At 44.4% G+C, this 19056-nt stretch overlaps 1 long non-coding RNA gene across 2 annotated transcripts; it reads left to right on the top strand.

Moving 5' to 3' along the window:
- Positions 1–1379: 1379 nt before the first annotated feature.
- Positions 1380–18855, top strand: LOC119009514. 2 transcript variants are annotated; one of them, XR_005071750.1, is made up of 4 exons: positions 1380–1932; positions 17327–17405; positions 17546–17621; positions 18586–18855. It is a non-coding gene; the product is annotated as an uncharacterized LOC119009514 (long non-coding RNA). The 2 variants fall into 2 exon arrangements; XR_005071749.1 differs by lacking the exon at positions 1380–1932 and having other exon boundaries at positions 17260–17405.
- The last annotated feature ends 201 nt before the right edge of the window (positions 18856–19056 follow it).

Raw genomic sequence — 19056 nt, forward strand, 5'->3', positions numbered from 1 at the left:
CAGTAGCTCATTCAAGAGCTCATTATGATGATCCTCCCTGCCGCCACCAGGAAGAGAGAAGAAGAAAACAATGGGTAGGAAATGAAGCTGGAAACGAAGGAGAAATGGTCCGGGGAGGGAGCGGGGATGCTGACAGATGCAGGCTGGGCTGATGAGGAGAAGATAAGGGCAGGGTTGTCTCTAAATGAGCTGCTTCTCCATCTCCCACGTCTATCAGTCGGCACTCTCCCTCAGCCCTGCCCTGCACCCTCTACCCACGCAGCTACACCCCTTCATTAAGGAGCCCATGGGAACAAGAAAGCTCATTGTCCGCCCTGGAATTTCTGCCCCTTGCTGCAGAGCCGACCTGTTAACGCCAGCCCCTCTCCCCTCCGCCCACCATTCTTCCTCTCGCTCCCCTCTCCAGCGCACCCTTGAATGAATGCAATTCTCATGAATCGGGCAGTGTGTTGTTAACTCGCCTCTCGATTCGGCCCCGGGCAGGTTTCATCCTTGAGATGTCACAAACCACAAGCGAAGCATGTTGTGGTTGGATGAACTCCAGTGGCATTCCAGTGGGTCGCTGCAAACGATGAGCTCATATGACTAATAATCTATAAGATCCCCCCCCGCCGAGGATATCCGCTATTTATTTGTTATCGAGTCTTGATGCATGGGGGATATTTAGTCGACTGCACCTGTTGGAAATAATCCGGAGGAAAAAACAGAAACGCTGGCTCGTCTTTTTTTCCAGCTGCATCCAGTTAACTGCTCCCATTTTTCTCCTCCGTCAACACGACCTGTTGACAGGGACCAAACTTTCAGAATAAAATTATCTGCGCTCACACGAGTCAAGATATTCTCAGAGCCACACTTGCTGAGAGAGAACTCAGCCATGTAGTCAACAACTCCAGAATATCCTTGCACAGATTAGACTGTTTTTTTTCTTATATGGATGAAATATTTAAGAGCACATTTGTTTTATGTGCATGGATTTCTGTCAAGGTACCTGTAAGTTCGAATGAGCTAAAATGTTCCACAAGAAATTATCCAGGAATGAGAGTTTGCAGCCCGGAGCGACGGTGTCACGGTCTCTCAGTCCGTCCAAAGCGACACAACACACACGGCGGTGAAATAACGAGCACAGTCTGACGCACTTACAGAAAGAAAACAACAGCAGGGGGAGGCTGTTAGAATTAAGCAGGAACAGTAATGAACAATATATGTCAAGAAAAACAAACAAGGAAAGGGTCTCTTCTAATGAACCCTCTGCCCAGATGGCTTTAATGATCAACACAATGCAACGCTGGGTAAGTATCTGAAATGGAAACCACAACCTCAGGTCTACACGGTGTCACGCTTCGTAAGTTTATACGGCTACAAAGATCGCAGGACACAATAGCAGCCTGTGACTGATCAAAGTGTTTTCAGTGTGTATCACGAGGCCGGCTGAGTGCTAAAAAGTCTGCTCACACACAAATGACAGAAAAAAAAAACATATTTTCCCACTTAACTCTGGTGGTATTCAGCCTGGTAGTTTCAGGGTTTATTAGTCCAGGTTTTGTCTGACCTGTGACCTCAGATTTCTGCCTCCAGCTCAACACGGTGGAGGTGAGCGGAATTTAAATTACCTTTAGAAAATGTTCGGCAAGGTGCCTGCACAGAAACAGTCCCTCTGTTACTCCACATACAGTCCACAGTGTGACTTTATCCGATGGAAAGTTCTTCTGATTTAACTAAACACATTGTTGATTGTGGATGATCAGGAGCAACCAGGACTTTGTCTCCAAAGACACACTGTGGTACTCCAACAAATTAAAAAAAAATTTAGAAAATCAACAATCAAAAACAATGCAGCAGCTGGTTTTTAAATACTACAAATCCCACAATGCAACTCGCTAGTTTCTTTTTGTTGTGTACTGCCATCTTTCAAACTCCACACCAACGAAGGAGGTAAGTCTGTTTCTGACTACATGAACGGCACTCACGTATGTAACGTTAATCTTGGTAATGTAGTGAAATAGTCACAGTTTGGTTTGGATGAGGCGCAAAATGATTTGTTTGGGTTTGGTGAACAGTCGTGGTTTCAGACAAATGAAGGACTCAAGACCCCTGCTGGAAAAACCAGCATGGACCAGCACCGAAACACAACATATGTTGGTCTTGGTGGCGCCCGGTCCTGTACTGAAGTCCAGTACTCGAGTTACTTGTACTTCTCCACCAGTCAACTGCATTTCTGAGGCAACTGTTGCACTTTTTACTCCGCTACGTTTGTTTGACAGCTTAAGTGACGAGTTACTTTGCAGACTGAAAGCTGCAAATAAATAATATGGACTATTTTTAAAATGTTACCAGCTTTTACTTCAGGGATATTTTTTCGACCTCCTGACTAAATACCACTGGAGATAAGTTTGTTGTCAGAACTCTTCACAGCAGATGGTTTGAAGAAGCACACGGTGGTTTATGAGTCTTTAGAAGCAGACATGAAGGCAGCACGCTTCTGAAATGACGATGCTGAAAGTTCTCATCAGTCGTCCTCCACGTCCAGCCGGGTGAAGTAGAACGTTATCCTGGCGCCTTCGTCTGTGTCGTACAGAGCCTGGCAGGTGTACATCCCCTCGGCGTCCCTCTGAAGCTCCTCTATGACTAAAGCGGAGGTGTTGACGAGAACCTGCATCCGTCCCAGGCTGCCGGACTGAGCCTGGAGCTTCGGGCCTTGTCCGTAGTTGTAAGCCACCGCTACGTTATTCTCAGTTCCCGGTTTGGTGAAGCCCCAGATGAAGATGGTGGGCACGGTGGAGCCGCAGTCCAAAGTGACTGAGCCTCCCACTGTGGCTGTAGCATTGGAGCGAATGTACTCCACTTCCTCCGGGTCAAGTATCTCCAGACCTGTAACACAAGATAGCTGGAGTCAGTTACTGTCGCTGCAGAGGGAGAAGAAAAGCTCTTGCGTTGTTTTTTTTTTTTCGGGGCGACAAAAACAGCTCAGCTCTGACAGATGTTTATTAGTTTGTGTCTTCAGATAAGTTTTACAAGACCTCACAGACTGCTGGGAATGGACTGCGTCAGCTCTGGAGGGTGAACAACACATAATTAAACGCACTCGTAGATTATCTGCCTCTGGCCTGTTTGATGGATCAAACTTTACGGCCCTCCCTCTGGCTGCAGCGAGCGATTTGACACAATAATGACAGCAGTTTGTGATAAAGAGAAAAGTCGACTCGCCCCGGCTTGTCTCCAGCTCGTCGTTCTTTGTTGTTCGAGTTAAGCCAAAGTGCAATAAGCCTTTACCTTGCAGAGGCAGAGTCGGCCAGCAGAGGAGCAAGAAGAAGTAAGGCACCATCCTCAGACTCCCTGTGGTGCTTCGACTGGAAATCTCAAAGTCAACAGGCTATTTAAAGCGCCGGTCTCCTCTCCAGCCCACAGCGCTGTACACACCGAGAGTCACTGAGCGAGGCGGCAGGACTGACAGGGAGAATTCTTTCAAAAACTACGCTGGATTCACGTTAAATTATTCATCACAGCTTCCACCTCCCCGGCGTCACTCCATTTTGCCCACCTCTCTCCGGCTCTCCACTCATGACTTTGGCTAATGGCCGGACCTGGAGAGAGAAAGGTGTAGGGTGTCAGGATGATGCCATCGCTTCATATATTATTGAATGAACCGGTGGAGATAGCCTTTTAAGAAATTCCATCACTGACGACGATGAAATGAAAAACCAGGGGCCCCGGCAAGGTCGGAAAAACGGGCGCGCAGGCTCCCACGCAGACACCTGACGAGTGATTATTTACCATACGGGAGGCAAAAATGAGCCCCTCCGTGTCATCTAGTGTCTGATAACTGGTTTTGTCACGACTCAGCGGACAGCATTGTGTTGTCTCCAAGCTACAAACTGTGTGAATCATAGAAGCTTGCGCACATAGATGCTTAAAAATGCATGGGTTCCTGCATAATTCATGTATGGATATTAGTCCCAAAGTCCTTTAAAATGCTTGTTGAAGTAGGACACTCGTGCAAGCATTTCTGTTGTTATATGAAAATAAAGGAGGAGACAAACAGTGAGCATCATTAGTGGTGCCGTGCAGCAGCTGCCAGTAAAAATCGTTGTTTCTCAGAGCCGCTGGCTGATGTTCGGGCCTGCGAGCTGCAGCAGAGGAGACGGAGGCTGAGCAGTGCCACCCATAAACCTGCTCTCACTGGAGGCAGCCTCAGACTGAGGAGAAGGCTCTAATTAGTAAGGACTTAGTGTTTCGGCTCTTTTGGGGGGGGAGAAGGGTAGGACTATATTTAGAAGGCTGCTGGAAGACAGACAGATGTAATAAAAATGCAGTATAAAACAACATGGTTTCTGAGGGCAGAGTGGACCGGCAGATCCAATTCAAGATGTGTCAGAGAAACGCCGAGGAGCCAGTAAACACATCGCACGACCATGTTGATAAACTCACAGAGAAGTTTATTGCAATGGAAATGATTGACCCGAAGTCCAAAATGTTTTGCAAATGAGCTTCAGATTGGTGTTTTTTGTTTGTTTTTTTCAGCAGCGTGGCGGTCCAGAGAGCGTGCAGCGCGTCTTGTTTTTCCTGCAGAGAAATGCAACAAGTTTATGAGTAGTTCACAAATTTGAGAGCATTTTAACTCGGTGTTTTCTTCTGGAAAGAACAATCAGCTTGTTGGAAGGCAGTTTTGAGTCATTGGCGCTCTGGTCGGTACCCTAGAATATAATCAGCGCGGCTCACAGTTCGTGTTAGTAAGTGTCCGGGGCAGACTGCTCGGCCCGCAGCCCGCCAGAAATCCATTAGAAATGCTGGAGGAACGATTTTCTAGTTCAAAAATGTTATTTTTAAACCATCAAAATGTGTTTTGTTTGCCATTAAAACTGAGGTAATAACTTGGTTTTCGTACAACAACCACCTGTTTACATGTGGCTGAGAGATTTATAGAGCTCTTTTTAAAATCCACATTAAAAAGGCTTCACAATAAAAGCATCAGGTTAAAAAGGATCGGGATTTAAAAGTGACCACCGCCTCAGCCAACCTGACTTTCTTGGGCAGAGAGATTAAGTCTATAACTCACCGTGTGATCTAAATTAGAAATATAGAAATATAATTGTCTTGGATATAATACATTGATTATATGCACAGTGAAAATGTAGGGTGCAGCTACATCAGACTCCTGACCCTCCTGCAGCTGCTACACTGAACCATAATGTCCATAAAGGAGTGTGATTTGTCGTTAATGGGACCAGTAAGTCCTGTTCAGTTGGAGTTCGTTGTGACCAAATTCTTTACTGGTGAAACACATCCTTTCTGAGCGCTGCAGTCCTGCACACAGGGGCCTGCCACATCTGCTGGCTGCCTGCCTGATTTGCTGCCTGGCTGCTTGCAAGTTCAAAAAAAAAAAAGAAGAAGAAGAAGAAGAAATTGGGGAGGAAGAGGAGCGGGCGACTGGAAAATGTTAGTCGTTGAAAAACAAAATGTTTTGGATGGCGGTCGGAGTGTGTGTGTGTGTGTGTGGGGGGGGAGAGTCAGCGACAAAGGGAAGGTTACATCTTATCTGGACCCTCTTAGCCCTGTAAAAGCTTTCAGGTGCGGTGCCCCATTGAGCGGATCCGGCAGGGCCGAGCTCGAGCAACTTTTTTTTTTGTTCTTGGCAGCAGATGAGAGAACAGAATCAGGCCCAGATAGCGGGGACTATATAGGGATCTGGGTAACACATTACTGCCACCCCAACATGTGCCACCCGCCCAGACGGAGCACTTGGCAACGCTGCGCTTTCTTGTGAGAGCGAAGCTGGCAGAACAGGTGGGTTTCCGTGAGCGTGCTCTATGATTAGATCAGTCATTACCACTGGCATTGTTGAAGGCAGAGCTAACCTCTCATTTCACAGGACCACCTGTACTGGAATGTGTTACTAAAGCATAGCAGCAGATGATTCAATCTCTGGATGGGAATAATAGTCTGTGCTGGTTTACAGTGTGGATGTGTGTTTCCACTTATCATCTAATGAGATTCTGATTCTCTTTGAGTTTCGCAGCGCTCTGCAGCCACTGTGTCCACTTCTGCTCGGGTTTTTATTAGAGTTGTTCAATGTCCAGCGATGTTGACTTCCTCTTATTTTGTCAGCGTTGTTTGTGCTCTGTGCCCTGCAGTCCTCTCACATCTCAGGCCGGCTGCAGCTGGGAGGTTTCCTCCTCCACCTCCTCCTTCTCCTCCACCTCCTTCTCCTGCTTTTTCTTCAGTTGACAGCCTTGTCAGGGACCACACATTAAGGAGGTGGAGCGAGGCTGTTGTACTATTCTGGTAGACAGGCTAACATATATTAACCAGCCTACCGTATATTTCTGCTCTATCATCATTTATCTGCCGGGCAGACATGACGGAGGTAAGCTCGGCTGTGCAGAGGCTTGTGCTCATAAAGCACGGAGGCCCACACCCGTGACCTCCATTTCCCTCCTGGCTCACTCATCTCACAGCCTCAGACCTCACCATGCTGGCCTCCTCCTGCAGAGGGCTCCCTGTAGGGCCTCTACCTGGATCACAGAGCAGAGCACAGCCACAGATGACTGGCCTTGGGACAAGGGCAGCAGGAAGGGGCCCCTCTCCTCCACCGAGCCCCAGGAGGACGCAGGCACAAAATATTGTTTTACAGAAAAGCTACAGATAAACTCTGCAGTCCTGCAGACACACATGACTAGTTTTCCACATTGGCTCAGAGTGGTATTAGAATCAGGTTTTCATACAGCAAGTGACTAAATCGGTCAGAGGGGGTGAGATAATTCTACTTGTGCTATAATTGTGGTGAGAACATTTTCAGCAGATTGTGAAGAAACAACTGCGCTGATTTCATAGCTGTCTATATACTGTGTTGCTAACCAGCTAGCCTCTCATGTCTCATAATACCACTTTGTAAAAGGTGTCAGATCATCAGAAGGGGGTTGGTTTGTTTTTCTGTGTTTCTGACAATCAACTCTGGTGTGGCTGAAATCAATGTTGGAAAATCTTCCTCTCCCGTGTTCACAGTCCTTGTTGACCAGTCAGCTAATAGGGTCACATGCTGCACAGCTAATTGAGCTAACAAGTCATCGGCGGCTAGTAGCAACAGTCACAGAGTGTAATGGACAGCAGTTGGAGTTTATCCTTGTGATATGCAGCCTCCTGTTAGTAGTCTTTGTCAGGTGGCCAGTCTTTACTCACCGCAATACCACTCTCACATCTGACCAATACATTTGAGGCTGAAGGGCCCAATAATTATTGTAATTATGATATTATATCTGACTACATATTTTTTAATTTATGCTAGCTGTCTGTAGCTACATATCATCTGTACAGACATATTAGTCTAGGCTTTGGAGGAAGTCGACCTGTAAGTAAATAAATCTAGTTTTAATTAGTTCCCAAAACTACAGACGTCTTCAAACAAAGTAATGATGATGGTCAGCACCGTCCTATATGCAAGAAGACCAGTTCTGGTTTGAAATGGACGAGCTGGGCTGCTTATTAAAGGTCAGTAGATGCATTTGCTCTCAGCCAATCTGAAGTGGATTTCACGATCACTCCCACAGCACAGAACTCACATTATAACGAGCCCTTCAGTTTTATTGTTTAGTGTTGACATCCTGTTTTCTCAAAAACCCGAAGAAAAATCGTCGTTGGCGCGACATTATTTAAATCGTTCCCAATAAAAATCAACTTGTGTAAACAATTTACTCGAATCAAGTGTTGTTCTCTCGAGACCGTAGTGGAAAGATCTGCTTATTCTGCCTTGTTTCAAGATGTTTACACTCGACAGAGTCCTGTAACAAAAGAACCCACGCTGGATCGAACAGGAGCCGCCTCACTCCACTCACAGAAGTTTGGTTTTGGTTTCAGTAGGATGTGATGTCAGGACTCGGTGTAATTCTCCACAGGGTCTGACTGTGGTCATTTTTTGCAGTGTGCTGGTCTGAGAGCAGCTTGCGACATGCTAGGTTGGGTATGTAAACCGCAGCAGTACGGAGGGCCTGGCACTCTCCCCTCCTGTGAAGCAGAGAGCAGGTCCATGTCAGGGACCGTGTATGAAGTCCTGGACGAGCTGACCTGGAAGGAGCCAGATGGGGATTGGGCTTTAAGCACCGTAGAGGCCTTCAGCAAACAACATATGGAAAGGCTTTGGCGGCTAATGTAGCGTGGGGTATTTATGTACTGAGTGCAGGACTTGACCACTGTCCATCAGGATCCGGGAAGCAGATATGCCACACAGAGCCAGAACCCCTGCAACCGTTTCCATAAGACCACCTCATCTGGACCAGCCCCCCCCCCCCCCCCGACACCGCCCTCAACAACGCCCCCTTCTTCAGCCCTTTTCTCCCCACGGGACCCTCACACTGCTCCTGGTTCAGCTGTTTAGTGTACAGTAGCTGGTACCCACAATCCTCTCTGAGCAGGTGGTCTGTCATAGGCCTCTTTGTTTTCCGGAAGCTCCTCGTGGCAGCTGAGGGCAGAGAACAGGAGCAATAATCCAGCGCTTCAGGGGGTTTTTTGGCTGCGCCTTCTCCGGTTTAATTAATTTAGTCGGAATATCATCACAGCAGATCTGGAGACAGCAGCAGGCACAGCGGGTTTAGTCAGTGCATATTTCATTTGGTGGTTTTACAGACTGTGTTGTATAAAGCCTGTCGGACTCCACTCAAAGTCAGGATTCAATATCAGTTTAATTATCTTTACACAACAGGAATTGTGCAATGAAATAAATCAAGAAGTCCCTTTACGCTACGTATCAAAACAGAATTATATAAATGGATGATTAGATAATAAAGAAATCATTAGAAGTACAAATTCAGGAGTTTTCAGTCTGGTGGTCCGGCAGCAGATACTCATGTATAGCTGGTCAGAAGGCAGCGCGGGAACAGACTGTAGCTGGGGTCGGTGTTGTCTTTGAGTATCCTTCGGTCTGATATCAGTCATGTTTGGTACATTGGTACCACATAAGTTCTGTTCACTTGAGGGAAACTGATTTAAACACGTGACTCTTGAACGTTATGGAAGGTGATCATTTAAAGTTTAAGTGAAACTCTCGCCAAAATGCAACCTAGGCTTTCTCTGTGAATGTACCCAAATCAAACCATAATTACGACGAAAGAGGCACTTGTAAGATTTACCATATCTTCATTTTCAGGTCAAACTGGGAGTGCTACAGGCACTTTTACAATAGCATCAAAATCTCTATTTTTAAAACAGTAAGAAGGCTCGACACAACATGAAACTTTGCTCGTAGCATCACCAGGGTCTCTACACATGAACACCAGCATTGAGAACATGGTATGTGTACACAGAGTTTACTAAGAAGGAAGTTTTTGAACAACTCACGTTAGCGAGTAAAGTTTCATGTTGTGTCGAGACTTCTTACTGTTTTAAAAATAGAGATTTTGATGCTATAGCACTCTCATTGACCCGAAAACAAAACTCTAGTAAATCTTAAAAGTGCCTCTTTCATCATAATTATGCTTTTATACAAAGGTTGATTCATATATATTCACAAAAAAGCCTGGGTTGCATTTTGGCGAGACTTTCACTTTAATGAGAATACCTGGAAGTTGGTTAACAGTTCAGGACTGCTTTCAACAACGGTCAGCAGTGACGTTAATCGAACCGCGTGTGATGTGAATGAAATGTTCTTTAACATGCAGAGACACAGGTTTGTTTTCCTTCCGTGTCAGACGACATATTTCACCGTCACTCTGACCTCTATTTTCTCGTTCGAACTGTTCATGGTGCAGCGTTTGGGGAACACTTTGTATTATTATCCAATTTATCACCAGATGTACGACAGTAAATTATCAGAGTCTGTCAGCAGAAGCCAACGCTTTGGCACGTCGTCAGTTTAAATGTTGAGAAGTTTTTTCCTAAAACCAAAAATTAGCTTCAAAACGCTTCAGACATGACAGTGAAATTACTGTTTTCTTTTCCACTGGTGTAATGGACGTGTCAAACATGGTTTAACTGCTTCGTCTTGTAATTTATGAGTGTACCACTAATTTGTGCAGGCGGGGGTGTGAGCTGCGTGGTGGTGGCTGCCAGTCACGGATTCGAGGACCTCAGTCGAGATCGAGATCAATGAGCATCAATTAAAACTTCTCGCGTTCTCGTAAAAAATGAGTGAGAAGGATGTCGCACTCAAATTCACACGACAGCTTCACGCAAATTATGGGTTCATGTGAGTTTCTAGACCTAACAACATGTCTTTGGAGCAGAAAGTGTTGAACCCGGAGAAGAATATGCATATATCTTTAATCCATCTCGACTTGGCTGTGATCTCAGCTAACGTCAAGTCAATAAATAGCTGCTAATGTGTGTTATTGAGTATCGCCCCACCTGTCTGTTGGCTCAGGTTTGAACCAACTGGTGAGCAGCTCTCACATGGACGTATTAATGAAACGCAGCTGATGCCGTTGCTGTGAAAATTACTTTTTGGCAACGGAGGGAACCAAAGAAATGGATCTTTACCATCCGGGCCTCATAGTCACTTTAAAATGAGTTAAAGCAGTATATAAAGTACAAAAACGTATTTAAGATATGTTGCCAGCATAAAGGAGAGGTGGAGGTTGTGTTCTGATGATTTCAAAAAAAATCTGAGATACTTGTTCTTTACTTGCGTACGTTCATTTTGTAAATAGTTGGCTGGACAGTTTCTTGTGATCTCAAACACCCAGAGGTAACACGCGACAGATGTTTCCACGTAAGATAAAAAGGTGAAACCCACAACCAGCGACAGACTCATTCTTCCCGTCTCTCTGTTCCCCTCAGCCTCTTTTTACAAGCTTCTAAAATGGATACTCGCTCAATCCGGAGTGGTTTCTCCCGTTTATATGAAGGAGGTCACGGGAGCTCTCTGGGTGGGAGAGGTGACTGTAAAGAGGTCAGCGATTCTGTTCAAGTAACTGCAGCTTTTTTGTTCCTCCTCTCGTTATATGGACCCCGTGGATATTATGAGTAGAGGGAGACTTGTGTTGTTGGAAGATAAACTCTGTGAGTGTGTTTCTTTTTTGTTTTTGTTCATCATAAACTTATTTCTCATAGCAGGACCTTCGGTATGGGATACAAGGTCTGACTGCACCAGTTTTTGTTCTGGTATCGAGGGGGAAAACGATCTGATGTGTTCGTCTTTTAACTATCACAATAATCCTGTGCTCAACCCACGATGTAGTAATGAGTCCATGCAAAGTAGCATCAGGGTGAACTTGTTTTTGCACATGTGGAGACGAGTCCTGGTGTAAAACTGGCTAAATCCCTGCAAAAATCAAGAAAAGCGCTGCTAGCTTGTTTAGGTTTGGACTGCTGGCGACCAGGTTAGCTTCAGGCTAGCTTGGTGTTTCCAGCGTGAAGGTTGTTGTTTCTTGTGGAAAAATGGATTTTGTAAATAGCAACATGCAGATAGTAGAGAGGAGGAGCCTAAATGAATCGCCCAGCGGCAGGTTTATAACAACAGTCTGCGTCCAGAGAGTCACACAACACAAGTACTGTTGTCAGACGATGAAATAAATGTTTTCTGGCATCAGGGTCACAGCATAGAGGCAGTTTCTGCAGCCCAGTAGGTACCAGACATGCACATGGAGGCCCGGAGGTCGTCTTACTTTATGTTAAAGAGGAACTATCAATATATGCGGACGCCGTCTCAGTCGTCTCATCAGCGGCTCAGTTTTGAACACATATGACAGCATGAAGCTGCATCACTGCTGCATTTCCACAAGCTCATATATTTTTCCACAACAGTAAACCAGCGTGTGACGCGGCGATGACCGACGTCCGATCGCACACACAGCAGCCATGTAAACAGACACCAGCAGCGGTAAACAACAGGACGCTGGATGTGAGTTTTACAGAGTGACACGTGTGTGTGTGTGTGTGTGACGGGCTGTGTGTAGGCTTCCTCTCTCGCTGCCTGGTTTTTGCAAGGTAAAGACATTAAAGCATTACATTTTTTTTTTTTTTTTTCAAAAACAAACTTGAACCCTGGAGTGCCTCCCCCATCTGGAAGCAGTAGAGGGCTTGTCTAAAAGATAAAAACGATATGAATCGCTGCTGGCAACTCAAATGTCCAGTCTGGGATCAATTACATAGACAGGATTCAGAGAGAGAGAGAGAGAGAGAGGAGGGGAGCACAGTTTCTATATCATGGTCTGCTCCAGCAGAGGCATGTAGCCCACATACACCCACACACTTATACACACACACACACACACACACACACACACACACACACTAAACAAACTGCACTGTGACCTGGAGCTTGTGCGCACAGTTCCCAGCGTCTGGTTATGGATTGGCTGAGACCGCATGCTGCCATGTTCCCGCCCCGCTCGCACACTGCATTTAACAAGCGACTGATGGCAGTTCCAGATGAGGCCGCTCTCAGCCAGCTGCTCTGTCATGTGGGCTGGGGCGAGGATTTCTGCAACGATCAATAGAATCTGCTGGTTGTCTCGTTCGCATCTCTGTGTAGTTTTACAGTATTAGATAAATCTCATTTAAAAAAAAAACAAAACATGTTAATTATTTCATCTTTAAGGATTAGTCCCCGGATTTATTCTCAGCGTCCGAGTTAGTCTAACATTTCTGTACCCAGAGTTCATATGGCTCGGCACCGCGAAAACATCTGCCAAGCAGTCTCAACGAAATGCATTGTGGGACGCTAACAGAGGGGAGGAGGGTAATGGAATGAATATGAATAACACAAAGTAAAAACAGACAGCACAAGCAGGAGGGGAGAATGGGAGAAAGACAAAAGGATTTAATAGGATCCAGACTGTTCTGAGCTCTCGCTGTTTCAAAGGGAGACGCTGCCATGTGTACGTCTAACGCGCACTGTGCGTTTGTTTGTTGGCCCAGGCGTTCGGAGCTTTAGCAGAAGGTCACGGCAACACCTCCAGTCCCCATAACCTTTTTTTAGGGTCAAGCTTCAATTCACAAATAGTGCAGGACCTCACCTCATGTGGCCCCGTTAAACTGCAGGAACAGGGTCTGCACTGCGTCTCCCGTTACCCTCACACATGTAAATACACACAGTGGCAACCGGTCGGACGTTACACATCACCGTACAGGGGAATTTTACATGCAGCCAGAATCATTTGAGTTGGGTTAAAATAAATCAGTATTCATGACAGTCTGAAGTCTAAACCCCTGTTAGAATAACGTTATAGTGTGTGTAGATCTGCTGATTCACTGATTAGTTGGTGGGAAGAAAAATAATCATCCTTCTATTTTGATGATCGATAATATTTTTCTGATGATTTTCTGCTTTTCTCTGTTATTTGTCCCCATAATTGAAGAGTTTCTGGACTGTTTGAAGCAATTTGGGCTCTGGGAAACTGTGATGAGCTTCATTCACATTTATTTGATATTTTATGGATAAAATGATTAATTGAAAATAATCAGCAGATGAATCAATAAAGATGAAGTCATTAGTTGCAGTCCTGACTTTTTGCTTTTTAGCTTTACTTTCTCTTTCACGTCATGTCTTACTATGATCATATTAATATTTATACATCTTAGTAATACCTTTTAGCACCTGTTGATTTTAACACATTGTCATCTTTTCATTTAAATTGTTTTAAAGTAATCCGGTATCAATATTCATCAAATATAAAATGTTTTTTTTTCTGGACTAGTAATTTTGTTTATCCACAGAAGAAAAATATCTTGGAGCACATTTTAAGAGACTAAACATTTTTGTGCAGGACTGTGATGCCAACACGCCACCCAAACTGCAGTTTATACAAAAAATGTGAGGTGAGCTGCCAGCTTCTGAAGGACATCTGCAGTCTGATGTGAATAATATCCACTGGTGTGGTTTTTTTCTTCTCTTCTTCTGCCTCTCAGTGAGTCATATCTGTGTTTGTGCTAAAGCAAAGCTGTTACTGAAAGAAGGCAGCGCTGAGTGACTGCGACTGTGATTAAAATTCACCGGAGTTACTCTACTGCCATCTACTGCTGCCTCTGGTTGTCCACAGTGAGAAGTGTGCAGATATTCTTCTGTGCTGTGGAGAAACTTGAGCAGCAGGAGGTTACTCGGACAACTGGTATGATACAAGAGGAAATGCAAAGTCTGACTGCGATGATAAGAGTGGAGAGCAGCTGTATTTGTCCAAACTTGGAGTAAATCTAAAATCAGAACTTCTGCTTTCTCTCTGAGAAAGTTGTGGTCAACACGAGCCTCCAGTAGATCCGTCTAAACCCTGGGATTTCTGCTCGGTGTTCAGCTAAGTCATTTTGGGGTTTCTGCTCAGCTCACGTTGAGGGACGAGATCCAGAGGTGCAACATCAACTTTACAGCAGAGCCAAAACAAGAAAAAGAGCCACACTGTGTCCTGACTTTTTAGAAAAATGCTGTCTTTGATTTGAAAACTCAATAAAACGTGGATGACAGTACACTTAATGAAGAACATTTTGACATTTAAAGTACACGTCCAGAAATAGATCCGAGCGTGAGGTCTTCTGGATTTTGATGAGTAAATCTGGATTGGTTTAGAAATCACATGTGCCCTTTTGTCAGTTGAAAGACAAAAAAAAATGACTGGTCTATTTTTCTTTATAAGGTCATATTTCACGAACTGCCTCATTATTTGCGTTCCCTACTGACTCCTGAAACTACCAGCAGCTGCAACCTTCACATGCAGATCAGCTATGTGTGTCATTCCTGTCCTTCCTTTAGAGTGAAATACAGACGACCAAACTGGACAATTCAGTGGGTTTATTTATTGTCTGGATTAATGATCTGCGCTTCAGTTGTATTATTTGTGTAAAAACCATCCCCTCCAATTCCAGCCCAACGAGGAAGACGACATTTAAAAACCTTATTGTGTTTTAATGAACACTCTGTTGTCGGTAAAAACCCGAACTACCAAACTAAACATTACCTTAATTCACCTTCTTCATGGACCTAATCCAGGAAAACAAGCTGTCCGTCCACTGCAGAGAATTGGCCACATGGGTATTTAGGTGTGCCAACAACCTTGATCATAACACAAACAAGACTGCTGAGATTAGATTGACTTCAGCGAGAGCCCAGATGCTCATCTCCTCCTGTTAATCAGCAATAATACCTTGTGCACACAGCCGAGTCGATTACATCAAAACCCCCTCAAATAACATTTCCAGTCTGACTGAGAGATGCTCTGCTCGTCTCCACACCGCCAGCTCAAAAACAAGCCTTGACAAATTCTGGTCTGAATTGGTATCACTGAAAATCTTGCTCAGCATCCATCACCGCGCGCTCTCTCTGGTCTCTGCCTCCTCCATTTCTGTCTGAACAGTTTGCCGCTGCTGCGTCTGCTGGCTGCCCACCGTCGAACACCTGCATGATTTTTAATATGAAGGGCAAGAGGAACACTTGATTGTTGCTGACTTTGCCCATCTGGGAAACCACCTGTTTGAGATCTCGGTCCTGTGCACCAGCCGCCACGGCAACCGCATCTCCCCAATTAAAATGATGCTCTCTGAAAACACACACTCACACACATACAGCCATCGTCTGACTGACTGACTGAACAAACAAACAAATCTGCACATGGCGGCTGGTTATTAGATTATTCAAGCTATTTATCAATGTCAGCGACTGGTGCATCTTTGTTCTGCGTTGCGCTTCGCTGCATCCTCAAGTTGACACTTTTCTGTTTGAGGTATTCAGGATGACGTCGTTTGTCACGTCCTGTATTTGACATGCAACCTCAATGCTTTGCTTTTATACTACATTGTTATGTTGCTGCCTCTCATGGGACTACATCTCACATCGTCTCTGGTTTATAAACCGGGAGGACCTGTAAGATCCTCCGGCTCTTCTCCTTCTGCTGTTCCACAACGCACCACTAAAATATTTGGTGATGCTGATTTCAGCCATTACGCTCCGAGCTGTTGGAAAAGCTTTCCAGAGGATCTGTAAATATCTGTTCAGTCTGACTTGTATCTCGTGTGTTATGATTGTATGGTTTTTGTGTTTTCATGTATTTATTTGTTCTTTTTCCTAATTATTTATTTCGTTTTATCAACATTTGACTGTTTATCATTAACATTACTACACTGATTTTGTTTTATTAAAGGAGATGTGCTGTATATGCCTTTTTCAGATTTCTAATTTGAGTTTTGGTTTTTACTAAACTAGGTTGACACGTTTTAAAGCTGCTATTTATAAGAAAAGTTGATTTTTGAGTCTCATTCCCAACTCAGTGAATAATGACACTTGTAGGACTGGACAACTGCCATCCTGTAGCATAATTATATGACAAGTTGGGAATAAAACTCCAAAATAAACTTTTTCTTTTTACAAATACCACCTTTAATGGTCATAAAAAATGTTTTCTCATGTTTTATTTACCCTCTGAAACTACTCACCATGTCCCCGGTTGCCTCTGTCATGCTTTCAGCTCCCAGTTAGCTTCATTTCTACAAGAAATAAAGGCATATATCTGGCAAATTAGTGACATCATGATGAAGTGTGATGTCAGGAAGTCACGGATTTAAAGGCGGGACTATTGACGAGGTGTTTCAGGCACTTCCACGCCCACTTTTTTAACTATCAAGACCTTTAACATGCACAAGAACCTATAAAACATACTGAAGGAGAGGAAAAGTAATCAAAAATATTAAATAGAGCTCCTTTAACATTTATTAAATCATTTTTTAAATGCTCTTATTATCTTTTATTTATTATTTGTAACTACTCATATGTTATATAAAATATGGTTAACAGTATCCCATGTTCTTATCAATCATTTGTTAAGCACTTTGAATTGGATATTGATTTGTTTGAAAGGTGCAATATAAATAAATTGATTGATTGATTTCCTGTAACCCTAAATATCGAATACGTCATACAGTTTCAACACGCACTCGCACATGTGTCGCATACAGTATATAATAGTTTAATTTCTGTGAGTTTAATGAGCGAAAGCATCCTGATTTCTGTACAAGAACAGAAACGCACATGCGAATTTAAAGCACCTGCTCTTGTCGGTGGAGTACAGGGTGTTCTCAGATGCACTGTTCCACTCTGAGAGCGGTGCTGGAGAGATTGTAGGTGAGGGACTTGACTTCCTACATCGCTACACACAATGGCAGGGGCAGTGTTTGTCACCACGGAAACCATTCGTTTCTTGGCAACATTCCTATCGTTTCTAGCCGCCTCTAAAATCAAATCTAATGATGGGATTCCAGCTGTCGGGTGAAAAGGAGAATGTTTGTGAGCAAAGTGCCGGCAGAGGCTTTGTCGGTGTGAAAAAGCTCACGGCTGAGGGGGGGGGGGGGAATAATGATAAGGTGCAGGGAAACTTTTGCCTTTTTATTTTTATTTTTTTATTATTCTGTGTCCCTGGCTCAGGCTCCTGACGTCTCAGACATTTGGGTTTGAATCCTGTCATCTGCGGTACTCCTGAATGACAAGTGTGAAGAGGGTCAAGGTGCGTCTCCATCTCCAGCTGCAGTCAGAGCCACAAGTTGTTTACCCACATTAGTGATTCAGCCGCTCAGACTGACCTCTGCCCCTCTCAAACTGCCTCGTTTCTTTTCTTTCTTTCTTTCTTTTTTTTTTTTAAATTAGTCATTTATGGAGAACTGTGCAGCCTAAAGGAGACAAGTGGTGATCCTCCCAGCTGTCTCCAAATATGACGTTTGAGGTCAGTACATTTGAAGACCCGTAGTTTGTCTTCATCATTACTATTATGATTTCATGTTTTTTTTTCCAAATGTCATTATTTGCATATAATGTGATGGAAGGTCCTCCCTTAAATACATCTCCCTGCTTATTTCTTCCCTGTAGCGCCATCACATTCCCTAAGGGTAAACCAATTTACATTCTTGTTTTGCTCTTCAGATCCATGCCAGTTTCCATGACAACATAGTTTCACTTTCTCATCCTCTCTGTCTCACTCCCTCTATCTCCCTCCTCTCTCTTTTCTCTCATTCCCCACTGCTCCTTTTCTTATGTTCTCTTGACCTTCCTCCAATGTTTCATTTTCTCTCCCTCCAAATTCCTCTTCTCCTCTCATTTCCCCACCTAATTGAGCTCATTCCTCTGCTCGCCATAGACCAGCGGAGAATAATGGACTCAGATAAAACATATCTCGGGGGGGGGGAGGGTGGGGGGCGAAGGAGGGGAACGGCGGGATAGGATTCACAGCATCTTTTTGCATTTTCATCATAAAATACAAACGCATTCATACTGTGTCTCTGGGCTGTTTTATTCCCCCTTAAATATCCCCGGGCCGGTCTATTTGGCAGGAGTGACGCCCGGAGCCTAAAAAATTACTGAATCAAAACAATGTGCAGCAGAGTATTCTCGCCTTTGATTAAAACAATACTCTTGTTCGACAGTCGTCTACACAATAGCACACACACACACGACAATAAGAAATACAAGATGTCTCTATTAAATACCCATATACGTCTCCTCAGCCTTTAATTTAGTCATTCAAACAAAACAAAAAAAAGGAAGCTTTCATCCTGAATCCAGCCTGAGCTCCCTTCTGATTTGGCACATAACAGCGGAATAACGTCGAGTGCAGATCTCTACCCAATGGCATAATTAAAATCTCAAGCTATTTAATTACTCAATGATTAAAAAATGTCTGATGCCAACAGGTGTGATGGCGTGCTCGGCTGATTAATGCCAGTCCTCTCTGCCTTCGTCTGGAAGGAGAAGGTCATGATGAATGTGCTCGGTTCTCCTGCACGACTTTGACCGGTCCGCCGTCTCCAGCCCCCCCGCCCCCGACGTCTGCAGGTCATGGGGTCGCGGCAAGTCACCTCTGTGGTTGGTGATGACTGCCATGGCTCCTCTCTGACCCATATCTGCTGCGAGATTTGTGTTTTATTCTTCTCCCTCTCGATATAAATCACAGCAGCTCCCTCCTTGTGAATGTCGGATATGTCCTTCTCTAACATTTAGCTGATCAGAGCAGGGTTTCTTATTTAAACTTTCTGCACGGAAAGGAGAAAAGGCTCCAGTGCTGTGTGTGGTCTACAATCCTACACTATCAAGGTTAGAGGAGCAGCTGTTGCAGGTGCAAATCCCTGCAGCGGTGGAAACATCTGGATAAGGATAGGATGTGC

This window comes from Acanthopagrus latus, chromosome 2 (genome assembly GCF_904848185.1).
Source record: "Acanthopagrus latus isolate v.2019 chromosome 2, fAcaLat1.1, whole genome shotgun sequence".
Taxonomy (NCBI): domain Eukaryota; kingdom Metazoa; phylum Chordata; class Actinopteri; order Spariformes; family Sparidae; genus Acanthopagrus; species Acanthopagrus latus.